General features: G+C 44.6%; 1 long non-coding RNA gene across 1 annotated transcript in view; it reads left to right on the top strand.

Annotated features, from left to right (window-relative positions):
• The first annotated feature begins 377 nt into the window (after positions 1-377).
• LOC131492106 (uncharacterized) overlaps positions 378-19,925 on the top strand; it is a 36,253-nt gene continuing 16,705 nt past the window's right edge. The window contains exons 1-3 of the long non-coding RNA XR_009251853.1: positions 378-495; positions 607-687; positions 2,922-3,098. This is a non-coding gene — a long non-coding RNA (uncharacterized LOC131492106). The remainder of the gene's footprint in view (positions 496-606; positions 688-2,921; positions 3,099-19,925) is intronic.

The raw sequence follows: 19,925 nt of genomic DNA, 5'->3' as shown, positions 1-19,925 counted from the left end.
CCCATGTTGTGGCTGGTGTTTAATGAAATTGACCATCTCCTCTGTGGGCTGTAACTATAAGGCTGAGGAAATGAACGACAGAGAAACCGATCTGACCTGGCAGTGAGGCCATTTCCAGGTAGCTTTTTGCAGATCCCCACCGTGTACTTCATTCTCATAAGCCATATGCAATTAAGCAGTGAGCCCCCCTGAGTCAGGCCCTGCTGCTCCCTATTGTCAAAACGAACATCTGGGGTAAGTAACGATAGCTGATCACAGGCGCACATGAGGCTGCGTGCGGCCGTGTAGGCGGGGTGCAATGTCAGCATGAATGTCTGTTACAGGCTGCTGGGGGGAGGGCTCAACTGCTCAAAAAGGGAGGCCTGAGAGCACAAGTGAGCCACCGACCGCTTCAACAGAGAAGCAGACGCTTGCGGCTGGGAGGTTTATTAGTAAACCTGTTCCAGAGCCTCTTAACGAGCGCGCCTGGATGAGTTTCCCAGGATCCATATTCGTGTTAGTGTCCCACCCGCCTGCCCCGGGCCCTCCCAAAAGTCACCTTCAGATTCATTGAATGGTTCCCATATACCTTGAAGCCTTCTCAAACACCTGTCTCTTCTGCCTTAGGACTTTCTGTGGCCGGAGGACCATCTTCCCCAAGGGCAAAGCAGGCTGGGATCGCTGCAGAGTTAACTTCCGATTTCCCAGGTACGTTCTGCACCTTGTCTCAGAGGGTCTCCAGCCGAAATGAGCCTCTGTTACCCACAGTGGCACCTGCGAATTAACAAACTCACCCTTTATTGGGTTCCCTCCCTTCTCTGGTTTACCTCCCCCTGTTTCCTGGGATTCCCTCCCAAATAAACTACTTGCCCCCAAATTCTCATCTTAGAGCCTGCTCTTGAGGGGACTCACATTAAGTCAGGGCTTATAAACCCCCGAAACTCTAGGCAAACGTATGCATGCCTGTGTACTTTTCTGGGAAAGGGTACACGATTTTCATCAGCTTCTCAAAAGTTCTTACCCAGCACCCAAATAAGGGTAAAAAAAAACAGTGCTCATCATTTCATGGATAAGAAGAGTTATTTCTGTCAGGTTTAATCAAATCACTTTCAGCCTGGGAAACCAAAGGGAATGGAGTTAATATTTCAACTTGTTGACAGAGCAGCTTGATGGGAAACAGGATGTGTGGGAGTTAAGAACAGGAAAGATGTTAACATACAGTCCCCATGTGCTGTTTCCTAGGCCAGTGATTGTCTAGGGCTAATCTGGTGTGTGGTGGGGGGGGGGGAGGTGTTATTTTATGTCAAGGGGAGAATGGCCAGCCACAAAAAGACAAAAATTATATGATTCCACATATATACAGTTCATGGAGGTAGAAAGTAGGACGGTGGTTGCCAGGGGCTGGAGGGAGGGGTAAATCGGGGGGGAGTTGCTCAACGGGCATAGAATTTCAGTTTTGCAAGATGAAGAAGTTCTGGAGCGTGATTGCACAACAGTGCGAACATACTTAATTCTATTGAACTACATGCTTAAAAATGATTGGAGTGATAGTTTTTACGTTTTGCATATTTTACCACGATGGTCAAAAAAATGTTTTTAAAAGATGTTACTGAGCTCAGTAAACAACAACCCACAAAGGTACTGTGACCCTCCCCCGCCCCGCCATATTGGCACTCGGTCTTTTCAGAGATTGGCGCTCCCCCACAGTGTGTAGTAAGGACTTCAGGGACTCAGCAAGGTCTATGTGGGGGGAATACGGAAAAGGAGGTGAGGGGGTGGCCTTGCTCCCTGACCTAGGCGTGACTTTAAGCAAATCCCTTTGATGTCTTGGTGAGTCGAGGACAACAGTCACTGTTGCGAAGCATCCTGGGTAATTGCCAAGAGAGTGTCCACTCAGGAGGAAGGGGGCCAGGTGTTGGGCTGAGAAGCTGCTCCAACAGGAACAATGGAAATGAAGAAGAGGGAGGAGAAAGGTCAGTGTGTTGTGTGAGGAGTGAGTACCAGGGAGGCAGATAGGAAACAGAAACTGGGGATTGGAAATAGCCAGGAAGGAAATAAGGATGAGGAAAGACCAGACAGTGAACTACTGGCAAAGATGCTTTAGACCGATGGGTCTCTCAAACTGTGGTCCTTGAACCCCGAGGGGTGTGGAGACAGATTCTTGGTTCTCAGTGCTCAGTAAGGATATTTAAATGTTGTTTTCCTCTTATCATGATAGCTAAACAGTGATTTAAGTATATCCTACATAATATGGCCTTTGTGTGTACGTAATTGCTAAGCAATCCCCTCAAGTTAGAGACCTTGACTTGTATTGACTTCTAGAGTTTGGCCTCTGTTGGATGGGCTCTTAATAGCATGGTATCTGCCACTGTCCTCGTGTCCAAGACCTGTAGGGTCATAAATGGCCCCTGGAAACCTTTTCCAGAGTACGATTTTAGTCCCCCTTTTATTTAGGTATTGAGGCTCAACGTTTGCCGTTGTGACAATGACGGGGATTTGCAGTAACGCACTGTTGTGACTGCTGTCGGTGGTTGGAAAATGCAAGTGAGATGCTGTAGTCAAGGACCCAGCAAAGGACACTTAGCTATGCTGCCTGAGCAAAGGTCTTACAGGAGTGTGAAAATCCTAGGTGGAAATCCTAGAGCTGGTGACATAAAGAAAACTTGACTTGAGATCAAATTGTTTCTAAAATGTTCTTTCTTTTTTTTTTTAATGTTTTTTTAATTTTTGAGAGAGAGAGAGAGAGAGAGAGACAGAGACAGAGAGAGGGAGGCACAGAATCTGAAGCAGGCTCCAGGCTCTGAGCTGTCAGCACAGAGCCCGATGTGGGGCCCGAACCCACGAACTGTGAGATCGTGACCCGAGCCGAAATCAAGACTCAGACGCTTAACTGACTGAGCCACCCAGGCGCCCCTAAACTATTCTCTTTCTAGTACTTACAGGATTTTGTGAACATTCTGATTGTGACCTCTTTACTAAACCCAGAAATTTGTTTTTGACGTCTGCTGTGGGAAAAAATCTTGAGACGTTATTTCCCTCCGCTGATGCCACCAGTAATTAGATCCAAGAATGCATTTGGTCCAGGTTTTGATAATTCAGTGGAGCTAACAAACTGTAACGTGAGTATGATAACTTTTCAGAGTTTATAAAGCAATGCAACATTAAAATTGCCCTTTAATTTGGTTAAATGTAAGATATGATTACGCTCACGTAAAGAAAACAGTACTGGGGAGCCTGGGTGGCTCAGTTGGTTGAGCGTCCGACTTCGGCTCAGGTCACGATCTCACAGTTTGTGGGTTCGAGCCCCGCATCGAGCTCTGTGCTGACAGCTCAGAGCCTGGAGCCTGCTTCAGATTCTGTGTCTCTCCATCTCTCAGCCCCTCCCCTGCTCATGCTGTGTCTCTCTGTCTCTCAATAATAAATAAACATTAAAAAATTTTTAAGGAAAAACAGTATTGTTATTAATATGATTTTACCTAAGAACAAAAGCAATAGATTCAAACTCAGGCATCATGGTACCAAATGCCCGGTACCTACATTATCAACTTAGTTTGAGCAGAACAATAATTTCCCAACTGTTAATTTAATATTATAAACATAAAATTGATTGAATTTCTTGTTTTGGTTTACATTTAACTTAACCCCCCCCCCCCCACCCTGTACTTTGTCTAGTACGTGAAAGTTATGGGCACAATGAGACTCTATACCTAGGTTTACTTGTAACATTAGTTAAATAATGTTACAGTGAACCCTGGGAAATCTATTAGACTTTGTCTTTTCAGAAGAGCTTTCTTTGTACATTACTCAGTCTAGAGAAATACCGTCTTAGGGCCTGCAAGGAAGGCCATGTCAACATACACTAGGTTATCAGTGTTGGGAGATCATTCTCTAGGAGACCCTCATGTGCTTGTGCACATCTTGTGAGCAGCATGAAAATGCTGATCCTCTAGCTACTACTATTGCTGTGAGTAAAAAAAACCACCTTTGTCTCTGACCCAAGCATTTTGTGTCTTCTGCCACAACCACGAAACTAGAGCTGGCTGAATTGTTATCTTTCCAGTAGGGCAAAATCTCAGATCCTTCCTGGTTCTAGATGGTTCAGCTGGCCACATGCAGGAAATGGGTCTGAGCTATGACCTGAATGATGAGTACAGTGTAACTAGATAGATGTGAAGCTGCCATTCCACTGGATGAATGTCACAAAGACTTGGAATGGAAATTGGTTGTGGCCTTTGGTGGGGTGGTGAATAGATTAGCCTGACTAGAATAGAGGGTTGGAGCAAGGAAGCACAAAAAATTAGATTGGGAAATTAAACAAGGGCTAAATTATCATGTATTGAAATGTTATGTGAAAACAAATCCTGTATGTAATAGAAAACCTTTGAAGCCTTCTACCTCTGAATAATTGGTTTATTTGTTCACTCATTTACTTAAGCTTCTAAGCAAGGAGGCGACATAATGAATGTCAAAGTATGATGGTACTGAAAGTGAAGTATGGTGTAATAAAACATCACCAGATTTCTTATCCTGACTCTGCCACTTACCAGGTGTGTGACCTAGTGCAAGTTATTTCTCTGAGTCCAGTGTTTCCATCTGTAAAAGGGGGGTAGTAGTCACCTTAGCTTAGGGTATTGCAAAGATGGTAACTAATGTCTCTAAAGTGCTTAGTGCAATGCAGTACATAAGGGGTCAAAAATTGGTGAAGATTCTGAGCCAACTATGTGCAGAATATAGATATGAGAACATAGACCTCCTTTTTTTTTTTTTTTTGAAGCTATAACAGCTATACAAGGATAAGATCATTAGGACCCAGACTAAGATAGTGATGGTGGTAATAGAAAGGACCTTGAATAAATGAAAAACTAGTAGAGCTTGGAGATTGGTTGGACATCATGAAAGCCAGCATTTGTTGAGTACCTCCTATATGCCAAGTGCTATTCTAAGCCCTTCAATATAGTAATTCAGTTCTCCTAAAAGCACTATAAGTAGATATTCTTAGTCTTGCCATCTTACAGTTGAGAAAGCTAAAGCTCGCCGAGATAAAACGACTCACCTAAAATCAAACACCTGAGAACAAAAGCAATAGACTCAAACTCAGGCAGCACGGTACCAAAGCCTGGGTGCTGAACTTTCATGCTATGCTATCTCCGCAACATCGGAAGAAGCAAGGAAACAGTCAGTGAGGACTCCTGGTCAGAAGTTCCAACAGCCCTGCAGCATGTGGTTCTGATGCTTGCTCTGTCTATTTTGCCTTTTAGTCTGCCTTGTAATTTTTTCTTGCTGGCCAGACATGATGTACTGTGTGGAAGGAACTACTGCTCTAAATAGGCATTTAGTAATGAGATGGTGAGGTGTGGGAAGTGTTCTACAGTCATGTGATTAGGTCTCAGTGTTTGAGTGAGCCTGTGCCTCTGGACTGTGAACTTCACAAGTGTTTCTCAGGGTTTTTTTTCTCCTCACATGGGACAGGTTGACTAGATTGGGCTGGAGTTCGGTATTTCCCTCTCAGTCAGTTAGCCTCTGATAATACCCTGGCAGGTTAGGCTCCTGAGGGCACACCTTGTTAAGAACAGAGTGCTCTGGGTTTATTTCAAAATTATTCCTTTTTCCTTCCACCTGCTGAAAGCCCAAGGGGATTTTTCTCCATATATACTGTGGGAACCTAGTTGAGCTCCTAGAGGTAAATTTCCCAGTACTGTGGAGACCCCAAGTGGGTCTCCCTGGAGTTTATAACTCTCAGATTTGTTCACAGTGAGCATACATCAACTCATCAATGACAGTTCAGGTTTTCTTCCCTCCAGTGGTATCCACTTGTGAGTCTCAGCTTTGGGAAACCGTGACTCCCTCTACACCCTTGTCTCTCCAGCCGTGGGGGCAGCAATTTGCCCTGTGTCCTCCAAGCATCCAAAAACAGCCGTGGATTGTTCAGTCTGCTCAGCTGTTTACTTGTTGGAGGGAGTAGTGACCTCCAAGCTCCTTATAGACCTGGAAGCTGGAAGTCTTCTTCACTGGTCTAGGACCTGAGGAGGGCAGGAGGGACAGAAGCTTGCCCTGAGAAAATGTGTGTGAGGGGGAACATCAAAGTGGAGGTGGCCTGCAGGTGTCTTTGTGAGAAGCTGGAACTGAAGGCGGAGATGTGAGAGTTGCCTCTAACACAGGAGATGTGTTCCCTCAACATCGCCCTCTTTCACTGTGAAAGGAGTGTGCCCTTAGGTAGAGACTGCCTGGCACAGCTGACCAGGAATTGGAGAAGAGTTAGGGACATCTGGCATCTCTGGGACTGGGGTTTCAGGGGGTATTGTTATATCTTATATCTCCTCAGAAGGACACTCAGGCCCCTTCTGCCATTAGTGACTCTATTGTCCAAGAGCAAGAAGGTAAGACCATGGGTTTTTCCCTTTAACCCCCGTCATTGCATTGCCTGCCATGGTTGACTCTTCATTTCCTCATGATAGACATCATGGTAAAATGGAAAAAGTCCCACGGTTGGAATTAGATGGATCTGCATTGAAATTGCAACTCTGTAACTCACCAGCTCAGTCGTTTTCTGTAAGTTAATTATAAATCATTGAATCTCGGAATTTTTTTAACTGGCAAATGAGAATAATAATACCTTTCTTACACAGCTGTTTTGAAATAACTATGGAAAGCCTTTAGTAAGTGTCAGTTACCTGCCCCGGCTACTCCGTCCCCTCCCGGGCTGGTTTTAAGCCATGGCCACGAACTCTTCGACACCCTTTCCACTGAGAGGTGGGGTCCGTGTCCCCTCTCCTTGAATCTGGGCAGGCTGACGACTACTTTAACCAATTGAGGAGGGTGTAAGTGTCATTATGTGACTTCTGTGGTCATTAAAGACACTGCAGCTTTTTTGCTGGTTCACTGGAACACTTGTTCTCAGAGCCTGAGCTACCACGTAAGAAGCCTGGCCACACTGAGGTTGACATGTTGGAAAGCCCATGGGTAGGTGGTCTGGTGGACAACCACAGCCGAGCCCGGCCTTACCACCACTCTCAAGGCACCAGGCAAGTAGTAAAACTGAATTGACCCTTTCAAACCAGCCCAGCTGCCAGCTGAATGCCACAGACTGACCTCTACTGATGACACATCAGAAGGATCACCCAACCAAACTCTGTCCAAATTTCCAACCCATAAAATTGTGAGATACAGTAAAATGATTGTGTTGAAGCCATTAGGTTTGGGGGCAGTTTGTAACCCAGCAGTAGTTAACGAGGACAACCCCTTTTATCCCAATCCCTCCTATCCTCGGCCTCCTTACCTAAGATTGCCAATCCTGAGTGTTTTCTGACTTGAATCTCATCCTTCCTTGTATCTCATTATAAAATATCTGATTTGGGGTGCCTGGGTGGCTCAGTCGGTTAAGTTTCTGACTTCAGCTCAGATCATGATCTCACATGAGTTCGAGCCCCGTGTCGGGCTCTGTGCGGACAGCTAGAGCCTGGAGCCTGCTTCGGATTCTGTGTCTTCCTCTCTCTCTGCCCCTCCCCCGCTCACTCTCTATCTCTCTGTCTCAAAAATAAGTGAGCATTAAAAAACATTTTAATGTGATCTGAGGGCAATTCACTGCATCTCCCTGTACCTCCTTCCATCCTTCCTTCAGTAGGAATTTCCTGGGTGTTTCCACTCTGCTCGATGTTAGGTGCAGCAGTGATCCCTTTCCCTTCTGTCAAGGACCAGCACACTTGTTGAAAAGACCAGAGAGTACGTGATTTAGGCTTTGCCAACAACTACCTAACTCTGCTTTTGAACCACAAAAGTATTCATAAATGTAAGCAAATAGGTATGGCTGTATTCCAGTAAACGTCACTTACAAAAATAGGCATCAGGTTAGGTCGTCTCCACCAGGCCCAAGTTTGTTGACCCCTGATCCAGGTGATTAACACCTGGCCAGGAACCTGTTACCTCTGCAGATATCTAGTTGCTAGAGAAAGAGCATCCACCCTCTCCCCCTTTCAACTCCAATAGGACCTAGGACGTAAGCCGAGTCTTGGTTGACGGAGGGTGGATGTTCGGATACAGAGATCATGACACCAGAGTACAAACAAGGATGTTGAAGAGGCTGATTGAGCAGCAGAGGAGAATGATCCTAGAAGAAAAGTGATAGGTAAGGCAGGAATGCTGGAGGACCTCATTTTCTGAAATTGAAAGCGCGTTTCTTCGGCTCACTCATTTTTCTCTACAAAGAGTTGTAAGGACAAGTCAGATAGGATAAAATGGCCGTGAGCTTCGTAGATGCCTGCCAGGTGTTATTAAGGCGATCGTCTTTGGGTTTCAGGAAAATAGCTTCTTAAAGTAGATGTCTTTGCAACACGGTGTAAAACCTCTCCCCCTCCCTCCAGCAGAGCTGGCATTCACGGGAAGGAACCAGAATAGCATGTAACGTTCCATCAGTTCTTCCAGCAGTGAGACTAAATACACACAAACTCTTCCAAATTTATACCTGCTGCGAACGTGAACAGTGACACGGTGTCGTTCTGCTGTGGGGTTCGTCTGGACGAATCACAAAGAAGGGTTACGCACGCCCCATCACTTTCCTGCCTTTTCCAACTTCACCATCATGCCTTTGTGACCAAAACCACAACTCTGGCTTCACTTTCATTCTCCTTTTTCTGGTAGCTCTGTCGTGACAATAGTGAATCCAGATTGAGATGGAAATTGAAAATTCAGAGGAGATACGATGCAGGTTTATCTGGCTCTCTCGGCTTTTTATCTTTAAATCGACTCCGTTTATTTCAGTTAAAGGGGTTTATTGGAAGGTTACACAGGGACATAAAGAGGGCAAGATATCTTCTCAGGGCTGCAAAACCAGGCAATCTCGTGAAAGATTAGCAAATAGCTCCAATCCTCCATCCAAAGGTCAGGGAACCTAAGAGCAGGGCTTTGTCTTACTGTTTTCCTGCTGTCTTCTTCCTTAGTGTCCTTTGGCTTCTAACTTCACTGCCGACTGCTGACCCTTTCGAGCTCTCTCCTTCCCATTCCGTATGAGAAAGAGTGTGATTTGGATCGTCTGTATCCTGGGAAGAGTAGAGCAACACCTGCAGGAAGGATAGTGCGGGACTACCAGACAGCCTGTCAATGTTGGCTTCGGATCAGTTTCTCGTGTTTGGTTCCATCAGCTGAGGCTGGTGGGGGGCGGAGCAGGGGATACAAAGCCTTATGACTTGGCTGTACTCATAGACTCCTCTCTAGGACCCGCCTAAGCCCCAGGTCCAAGCCATGGGCACCAAGAGGCGATGCTCTAGGACCTCCCTACCCTGCCCCTTCTCATCCTGTGTCCCCAAGTTTCCTGACTCTGAGTCTTCTCTTAATCATGATTCCACACCTGGCCACTCATATCTGCATTGGCTTCTGACTCCTCGAGAACCTTCAAAGGCGGTGGCTCAGCCTTACTGTGCCAACTGTCTCTTTGTCACATTGCCCTGGAAATAATTCCTCACCCGGAGGGGCCTGCTGGTGTGAAGGGCACAGTCCAAGCTGCTGAAACAGAAAGACCTCAAAGTCCAGAGGCTTAAATAAATATGAGCTTACATCTCTTCCCACTCACGGTCCAGAAGTGAGCGGTCTATCATTACCTGCTCCCTTTCATACGTGGCTTCCTTCTTTGGGTCCCAAGATGGCTGCTCCCGTTAATGCCCTTTGCCAGCCAGTAGAAAGAGGGGAAAGAAAAAATATGGGGAGTGTATACCCTTAGAAGGGGGAAACCCCGGCAGTTGCCCACATTACCTCTGTCCACGTCCCACTGGCAAAATCCTAGTCACGTGACTCCCTCCTGGCTTCTAGCCAGGCTGGGAAATGCAGTCTCTGGACGGGCAGTTGTGCCCTTCTAAAACTCAGAGTGGGCGTGGGTGGGTAGGTCGTTGAAAGGAACGAGGGAGAATGAATTCTGTAGCACAACAAGGGGGCTCGGCTGCAGGGAACAACTTCTGGACTGAGCCCAGGGGCGGATCCAGATTTTATGGGACCTGAAGCTCAGGCACCTCCTGAAGTCCTCTTTTGGACAAAGAAAGCAAACTGATGACCACAGATTTATGAATACAGGACTTTGGAAGAGACCCATTCTAGTGAGGGACCAGAAAGCTGAAGCCTTATCGGCTTCATGGTCAACCTGCCTCTGCTCGGGTACATTCACCACTGTGTCCATCAAATCCTCCCTACTTGCACAAATGGCAGGTTAGACCCCCCTCTACAGGCTGGATTTTCTAAGCTTTCAAAGCCACTGCCAAACGTGGTGGCAGCATCTTGCTAAATGATAAGAAAACAAAGCAGAACATGTCCTAAATTTCCTCTTCCCGGTGCTTTTGCTCTAGTCTCTACCGATGCAATGAGGCTGGCTGGGGGGCTACCCCAGCAAGGGTTGAAGACTGCTCTGCCTCTAATGGTGTAACCGGGGTATAGTCCTAAACCGCGCTGCAGTGAGTTCTCCTCGGGTGCAGTCTACTCCCCAGCCCCTGACTGGTGGAGAGACCTCCTTATTTATGGACAATTATTCCGTGCAGACACGATACCGTAAGAAGCCCGTTGGGCAGCTGCTCGTGGAAACTCTTACTGTGTCTTCATTTTCATATCAGTGAGCACGCTGTAGGAGACAAAGAACAGACTGAGGACCATGGCATTGTCCTGCACACAGTCAATCAAGACCAGGCTAATTAGATTTTCCAGGTGCTTGGATACGGTGGGACTGCATATTACACAAATACATAGATAAACATTCCCCGGCCACGAGGACCAAAGGATTGCCGCAGAAGGCTGCAGAATAAGTCTTTCGAAAAGGCTTCCGTTCTCTTGCTTGCGTGTTCTTTCTCATTCAGGGAACATAATGAAACCCCAATACAATCGAAATGCCTGGACTTGTGCGTTATTAATGAGTTTTATGGAGTATAGCAGTGTTCCCCCCCCAAATGAAAATCTGAAAATATACATGCCAAAGGCTGGATGAAATCAAATATATAAATACTAGCACATGGAGAAAAATATTCAAAAACAGTGTGATGCATTCGTACCATCACAATAGCAATCAGGGACGGTGATTGCTGTTCATATCTGCATTCATACCGTCCCTTGACTAATTTTAATCTCCTTGACTTTATATGAGAGATTTTTTTTTTTAAATCACGTTCCTCATTCATTAAAGCTATAGCCTGCCCCTGGCTGTTGACTGCGTGGCACATACACTCCTCCTCCGTGGCCTTAGCATATCTTCCCCTTTCCAAAGGTTAGCTGACACCAGACTTGTGACTTCTTTTTTTGTGAATATGGACATCTGGGCATTTGCGTGGTCACTGTACTCGCATTTCCTCTTATGTGTTGTGTGGATATCCCTCGGGGGTCCATCCTTAGTCCTTCCCTCCTCTTCCTTAACATTCATACATCGGTGATTTTTCGTGCCTTATCGCCAACTCAAAACTCTCCTCTTTGAACTTTGAACGGATCCTGTGGAGTATCTCCTCTCAGGTGGGACACAAGGACTGCAATCTGAGACGGTTCCAAATATGAACGCACTGTCCCTCCCACGAGTTTGGTCTTCCTCTCATGCTTCCTAGCTCCATGAATGGCTCTGTCACCCCCGCGGGGTTGGGAGTCACATTTCACTCCTCCCTCCCATTGATCTCTATCTCCATGTTCAGTCCCCAGGCTGTGTGGATTCTACTCCTCCATTTTATCTCACACCTGCCTACTGCTCGTTCTCCACTGGGGAACCTTCAGCCAGAATTTCATGATCTCTTGCCCAAAGTACTGAACAACTTCTGCTCTCCCTGCTTCCTGCTGTCAGGGTGATTTTTCTAACGACACGTGTCAGTTCTATTCCTGCCTCATCTGAAATGTTTCACAATTCCCCACAGCTTTGAGGATAAGGCCAGAGTTCCCTCAGTATGGCCTACGACACCCTTTGTTTCCCATCTCTCGCTTACCTATTTGGCAAAACCAATGTGCCTCAGAGCTTAGAAAAGTCAGTGCTTTCTTTGTTCTCCGAAAATGTCTGCGGTCTCCCCTTCTTAGAGGTCTCACCACCTCTGAGGAGCTTTCTTTCACCCTACCACCCTGGGTTTGGTGCCTCTTCTCTGTGCTCTCATCACCCACTGGGTCTCCCTGTCCCACCGTTCCTGCCATACTGCATGGGGACTGCCCAGTCTTATTGGCTTCCCCCGCACCTATACCAGGCCCCTGAAAGGACTTGATCTCATCAGAAAGAGACACTGCCTTGTTCTTTGTGTTGCTTACATCTTAGCATGATACTGACCCACAATAGGCATTCAAGAAATGTCTATTAAATTAGTGAATTTGGTAAAAGAGAATCAAGTGTTAGATAGGTGGGCTCAATGGCTGGGAATGTCTAGAAATTATGCATTATAAAATCCACTGGGCGTATTCTCTTCTACTCTTTGCGGTGTCACTTTCTACCCTCTCAGGTCCAAGTTTCTTATCCCTTAACCCATAACTAAATGTGTGATATGCACCTCCTCTGTGTCAGAAATGTGACAGTGCACCAAGGATATCTAGGATGTAAAGTTGCCCGTGGGATTATCTCTCCCTCAAGAATCTCATAGTCCAGGTTAGAGACATAGCTAAAAACAACTAATTATATTGCAGTGAGATCATTGTTAGTAACACAGGTGATATAGGAAGACAAAGGAAGAAACATCTTGTCTCTCAGAGACAGAAATAAGGAAGAGGTGATTTTTGAATCTTGAAGCCTGGGTTGGTGTTTACCAGGATGATGAAGGTTTGGGCATGAGTATGTTACAGACGGAAAGGTCAGCCCCAACATTAGGTGACTGACTGAGTTCTGGAGATGGGAGGTGGAGGGCTTAGCTGGACAAAGTCACGAAGGGCAATGCCCACCATGCCAAGAACTTTAGACTTGGCCTTCCAGGAGATGAGGAATCACTGAACAGTTTTAAACAAGTTTAATCCATTTTGCAGTATTGAGGGACCATTTGGGTAGCTCTGTGGAGAGTTTTAGAAGAAGAAAGAAGCAGCGGCAAGATTAGTTAGACTATTATAGGGTTGCAGGTCAGGTGTTATGGCAGCTCCATATCCTAGTGGTTACACATGTGGCCTTCACATCCCAGCTCTGTTGGTTGCCAGCTTCAAGTTACTGAACTTCTCTGTGCTTCAAGGTCCTCATCTGAAAATCCGGCTTGTCATAAAACTGATGAGATAGCCATCCAAGACTAAATGCACAGTCATACAAAGTGCTTAGAACAATGCCCACCTAATTCTATGAGGGCAAGAACCAAAAAGAACATAGAATAGAGGGACCAGGTCCAAAAAATATTTGGCAGGGAAAATTGAAAGCATTTGGAATATGACAGTATGTGAAGGTAAAGAAATGGGTAACTCAAGGATGAGTCCCAGGTTTCTGGCCTTCGCAACTGGGTGAGTGGTGGTGCCTTTCAGAGGAGGAAGAACAGGAATTGTTCGAAGGTCAGGGGTTGGTAGTGAGTTTGATTTAAGAACGGTCACCTGTTACTTAGCAGTGTCACGAACATTGGGTGCCTGACGATACACTGTACCGAGCGATGACTCCGAATTCCAAATTTTGTGAAAATTGTTCTATTTTGTTGAGTCCAGCTTCAAACCTTTGAAACTGCAGATTTATCCTGATTTGCGCACATAGTTTGTATCCCACAAGCAGAGCAAAACTAAGATACTGTCGCCGCAAAACTTCAATTTTCCATTTCAGGAATCAGGCTGTTTGTAATTCAGTTTTCTAGCAAACACTTACTGTTTGTTAAATCAAGAGCTAATATGCCTGCAAGGATTAAATCTTTGACAGGGCAATTATACAAGGGACGGTGAGAGAGCCATGTGATTCTTTAGTTCACCTTCTTGGTGACTCAGGAATTTAGAACAAATTCCCTGGTGTGATTCATTTGAACCCACACCTAATCTGTCATACATAAAAAAAAATTATCAGTAGGTGATACTCGCTCATGAGAAAATCAGTGAGCATTATGCCATAGAATTCTTATAATTAAAAATGATCCTACTGAGGGTCTAACAGAAGGAAGAATAAAACATCCTCCACATAGAAATTTTAAGACTTTAAGGAATCCAATTCAATGATCAGAATATGCAGTGTGAACCTGTGTGTGTAATTTCTACTTTTATTTTTTCATCACATATGCATCGAACAACTGCTTTCCCTAACACTCTGCAGGGTGCAGGGCACGCGACAGCATTCCAGGCAAATACCCACACACTCTGATGGAGTTCACGGTAACGCGAGGACATCAACACAAAAAATAAACCGGAAAAAAATTTTTTTAACATTTTAATTTGTAATAAACGCTGTGATGGAAAGAAGGGGCTGAGCCTGGGGCTTACGGATAAGGAGGAGATAACCCTGAAAAGACTTGGGGGAAAGCTTCCGAGAAATTGGGAATAGCACACATGCAAAAAAGCCTGCTTAGGAATTCAAGAAAAAGACGAACACGGCTGGAGTTCAGCAAATGGGATCGGTGGGTGACAGCTTCAGGAAGGAGCTTGGCAAAAGTTTCAATGTTTCTTTCAATACATGGGGGAGGGTTTCCATAAGAAGGAAGGTGGCTGATGTTTTCAGTTTAACCACACCCCGGGACCTGGGCAAAATGTTGCAGCTATCCATATCCTCGACACACTGTAGGTCATAATAACAGGCTGCCATTATAAGGGGCAAGATTCTTTCTTGGCATTTCCCACACTGGCACAGGTAGTTATGAATCTAGATAGCAGGTAAGGGCACTAAGGACTCCTCTGGGGTCCTGGAATAGTTCGGACCTTATGTTCAGGACGTGTTTCCTCCCGCTCTTGACAGGCTTGGGTAGCGGATTCCATTGCTCTGAAGGAGAGCTTACCTTGATCTCACTTGTGAACTGATGCTTAAGTCAGGAAGGCTTGGCCTCTGTTAACCCACATTCAAGATTCACCTCCGGGGGCACCTGGGTGGCTCAGTTTGCCGAGTGTCTTTTGATTTCAGCTCATGTCCTGATCCCAGGGTCATGGGATCAAGCCCTGTGTTGGGCTTTGTGCTGAGTGTAGAGCCTGCTTAAGATTCCCTCTCTCTGTCTCTCTCTTTCTCTCTCTCTCTCTCCCCACCCTCTCTTTCTCTCAAATAAAAAAAAAAAAAATAAGAGAGATTCACATTCAAAAGGAATGCTGAAGAACTGAAATGGAGCTCACAAACAAGATTTTGGGAAGGTAAGTGGATTTTAAAAGAATGTGGGATTCTCTAGCCAGACTTACCAAGGAAAAAAGAGAAAGGGACCAAATAAAATCAGAAACAAGAGAGGAGAGGTAACAACTGACACCACAGAAATACAAAAGATTACAACCGAATTCTACAAAAAGTTATATGCTAACAAAATGGGCAACCTAGAAGAAGTGGATAAATCCCTGGAAGCATACAATCTTCCAAAACTGAGTCAGGAGGAAGCAGAAACTCCGAACAGACTGATAGCTGTTAATGAAATTGAATTGGTAAATCAAAAAACTATGGGAAATAGATGTCCAGGATCAGGTGAATTCACAGCTGAACTCTACCATTTAAAGAAGAGTTAATACTTACCCTCCTCAAACTATTCCAAAAAATAGAAGAGGAAGAAAAGCTTCCAAATAGGCTTTATGAGGTCAGCATTACCCTGACACCACAATCCAAGACACCACACACACACACACACACACACACACACACACACACACACACGAAAACTACAGACCAATGTCCTTGATGAACATAGATGCAAAGATCCTCAACAAAATATTAGCCAACCACATTCCACCATATTTTAAAAGAATCATTGGCCATAATCAGGTGGGACTGATTCCAGGGATGCAAAGATGTGTCAGTATTTGCAAGTCAATCAATGTGATTCATCACATCAACAAAGCAAAGGATAAAACTCACATGATCATCTCAGTAGATACAGAAAAAGCATTTGACACAATTCAACGTCCGTTCATGATAGAACTCTCAACAAAAATGGGTTTAGAGGGCACGTACTTAGAATAATAAAGGCCATATATGAAAAACCCACAGCGAACATCTTAATGAAAACAACCCTGAAAGCTTTTCCTCTGAGATTAAGAACAAGACAAGGATGTCCCACTCTCACCACTTTTAATCAACATAGTACTGGAAGCCCTAGCCACAGCAGTGAGACAAGAAAAAGAAATGAGAAGCATCCGTGTTAGTAAAGAAGAAATTAAGCCGTCACTATTGGCAGATGACATGATATTATGCATAGAAAACCCTAAAGACTCCCTCAAAAAAAACCCCAGGAAGTAATAAATGAATTCAGTAAAGTTGCAGGATACAAAGTTAATACCCAGAAATTCATAGCATTGCTATGCACTAATAGCAAAGTAGCCCAAAGAGAAAATAAGAAAACAGTCCTGTTGACAATTGCACCAAAAAGAATAAGATACATAGGAATCAACTTAACCAAAGATGTTAAGGACTTCTACTCTGAAAACTATAAACTATTGATTAGAGCAATTGAGGACAACACAAACAGATGGAAAGACATACTGTGCTTGTGAATTGGAAGAATTAATATTGTTAAAATATCCATATTACATAAAGCAATCTACAGATTCAATACCGTCCCTATAAAAATACCGACAGCTTTTTTCATGGAACTAGATCACATAATCCTCCAATTTGTGTGGAATCACAGAAGACCCTCAATAGCCAAAGCCACCTTCAACAACAGCAACCACAACCACAACCAAGCCGGAGGTATCCCAATTCCAGATTTCAAGATCTACTACAAAGTTGTAATAATCAAAACAGTATGGCACTGGCAGAAAAACAGACACATAGGTCAAGAGAAGAGAGTAGAGAATAGAAAACTGAGAAATAAACCCACACCTAAGGCCAGTTGATCAATGACAAAGGAGGCAAGAACATACAACGGGAAAAAGGACAGTCTCTTCAACAAATGATTTTGAGAAAACTGGACGACCCTGTAACACCATACACAAAAATAAACTCAGAATGGATTAAAGACTTAAAAGTATCAAACTCCCAGAGAAGAACAGAGGCAGTTATTTCTCTGACATGGGCCATAGCAACATTTTTCTAGATATGTCTTTGAAGCTAAGAGAAACAAAAGCAAAATTAAACTGTTGAGACAACACCAAAGTAAGCTTATGCACAGTGACAGAAACCATCAATAAAACAAAAAGGCAACATAGTGAATGGGAGACGATATTTGCAAGTGATACAGCCAATAAGGGGTCAGTATCCAAAATACATAAAGAACTTACACAATGCCAAAGATAATAATAACAATCTAATTTAAAAATTGGCTGAGGACCTAAAAAGACATTTTTCCAAAGAAAACATACAGATGGCCAGTAGGCACATGAAAAGATGTTCAACATCACTAATCATCGAGCAATTGCAAATCAAAACCACAATGGGATATCACCTTACACCTGCCAGAATGGCTAACATCAAAAGGACAGATAACAAATATCAATGAGAGTGTGGAGAAAAGAGAACCCTCGTGCACTGTTGGTAGGAATGTAAGTTGGTGCAGCCACTGTGGAAAACACTTTGGAGGTTCCTCAAAAAATTAAACATGGAAGTACCGTATGATTCAATAATTCCACTCCTGGGTATTTACCCCCCAAAAAACAAAAGCACTAATCTAAAAGGCTATATGCACCTTTATGTTTATTGCAGCAATATTTACTATAGCCAAGATATGGAAGCAACCCAAGTGTCCATCTGTAGACAAATGGACAAGGAAAATGTAGTACACACATGTGCGCGCGCGCGCACACACACACACACACACACACACACACACATCACAGGAATATTACACAGCCATAAAAAGGATGAGATTATGCCATTTGCAACAACATGGATGGACCTAGAGGGTATTATGCTAAGTGAAATAAGTCAGCCTGAGAAAGACAAATACCATATGATTTCCTCGTGTGTGGAGTCTAAAACCAACCAAAAAACCCCCCCAAAAACCACAAATAGACAAAAAGCAGAACCAGACCTGTAAACACAGAGAAAAAACTGATAGTTGCTAGAGGGAGAAGGATGGGGCGGGTGGAGGGATGGGCAAAATGAGTGAAGGGGGAGAGGGAGATACAGGCTTCCAGTTCCATAATTAATAGGTCATGGGAACAAAAGGCACGTCATGGGGAACATAGCCAATGATACCGTACTAGCAACATATGAGGACAGAGGGTCGCCACACCCGAGCGTCGTGTGATATTGAAACTTGTCAAGTCACTACACTGTATACCTAAACTAATGGAACATTGCGTGTCAACTACACTCAAATAAAAATTAATAATTTAACTTAATAATTTTTTAAAGAGGACGTAGGGTTCTCTGACCCCTAGGGACAGTATTCTTGTTGTTTTCAGCATCTAGCTCAGCGGTTAGTTGGTACCAGCTGGCTGGCTGGCCGAATAAGCAAATACACTTGGCATGAGTTAGGACCCAGCCTGGCACAAGAGAAGGCAGCTTGACTCTAGAGGCAGCCAGACCTCGCCGCTCTGCGTTTCTGGGACCCTCCACTTCTGCATCTGTAGTGCGGGAGTGACGATCCCTCTTTGGGAGGTTGGATGAAAATTGGAGATAATGTCCTGAAGCATCTGGTATGCGAATTAGCATTGATAATTTGGTTGCTATTTTTACTGTCATCATCTCAGGCTCCACACTTGGTGTCTTTGGCTCTCATCCATCTTCTAAACCGCCCGGTTGGGGTTTCGTCCGGTCCCCTCTTGTTGCCAGCTGGTCATCTCCTGGTTGGGTTGTGTCACTCATTTCTTGCCGATCCCCGCTCAGCCCTCCACAGCGGCCCACAAACCCACCCCCAGCCTTCCGACCCTCCAGCCTCCCTCCCATTTCCCTAAATAAGCCAAATTACTCGAAAATTGTTTCCTGTCTAGAACCCTCTCTTTTTCTTTCTCCACCTTCTCATCCTTCAGGGCTGGGTGACATTTGGGAGGGCCAACATGTGAGTCTTGATTGAAAAGAAGGAAGTCAGTCGACCGTGGCCTGATTTCCCATCCTATTTACCAAAGGTGCTGCTAGGGGCTTCTTGGTTACCGAAGAGAGTACCGCACCTGCTCACAAGAAGCAAATAGGTGTAAAGCTTCATGAGCCTAAGAAATGCGCTGGCAGTTGGTAAAAACCAAAGATGTAGTCAAGGAAGAAAGCTCTCACGTGGATTATTAAGCTTCTGAGCAAAGCTGCAGAGAGGTGGTCCAGGAAAGGGGTCCACCAGACAGCAGTGTGAGTAGGAAACCCTCTCTTGTATCTCAGTAGAGACAAAAGTGATTCTGCGTGTGTTGTCTGTTTGTGGAGAGTCATTTGTAACTCACCCGGTAAGCAAACACCTTTTTTCTTTAAGATGGAGTCAGGAACCGTGCCAATAAGGGAGAAATTAAGTGTCAGTATGTGTGCTGAGTACCCTGTAACAGAGACCTCAAGCCCTGTTAGCATCAGTCTCCCCAAAAAAGCCTTGCGAGAAAGCCCTAGAAGGACGCCCAGAGTTAACAAGCCCCACCCGTGCTCTGAGAGATTCTGGTCAGCATTTTAACTCCCAATTCCTCATCATGAGCAAGCAGCCAACATTACCAGACAGCTTAGGAAAGCCTCCAACAATGAGATGAACAAATAAAAGCATAGAGAGAAAGGCACAAGCTATTCAGGGAGAAGAAAACTTCATCTCCATAAACTGTAATAAATATCCACAGAGAGAGGAGACAATGCCTCCATGAAATCAGAACACGATGCTGTAATAAAGGAAAATTTAGAAAACAAAGAGAGCTTTTGGAAAAAAAAAAAAAAGCTTTGAATAGCAGAAATGAAGATTGTTCAAAAGAGGGAATAGAAGACAAAGCTGAGAAAATCTCCCAGACAGTAAAGCAAAATGACAAAGAGAAAAAGATAAGAAAAGAGAGGAGCAGTC

This window comes from Neofelis nebulosa, chromosome 12 (genome assembly GCF_028018385.1).
Source record: "Neofelis nebulosa isolate mNeoNeb1 chromosome 12, mNeoNeb1.pri, whole genome shotgun sequence".
Taxonomy (NCBI): Eukaryota; Metazoa; Chordata; class Mammalia; order Carnivora; family Felidae; genus Neofelis; species Neofelis nebulosa.
Note: the sequence above shows the minus strand (reverse complement) of the source record. Positions and strands in the feature narration are given on the sequence as shown.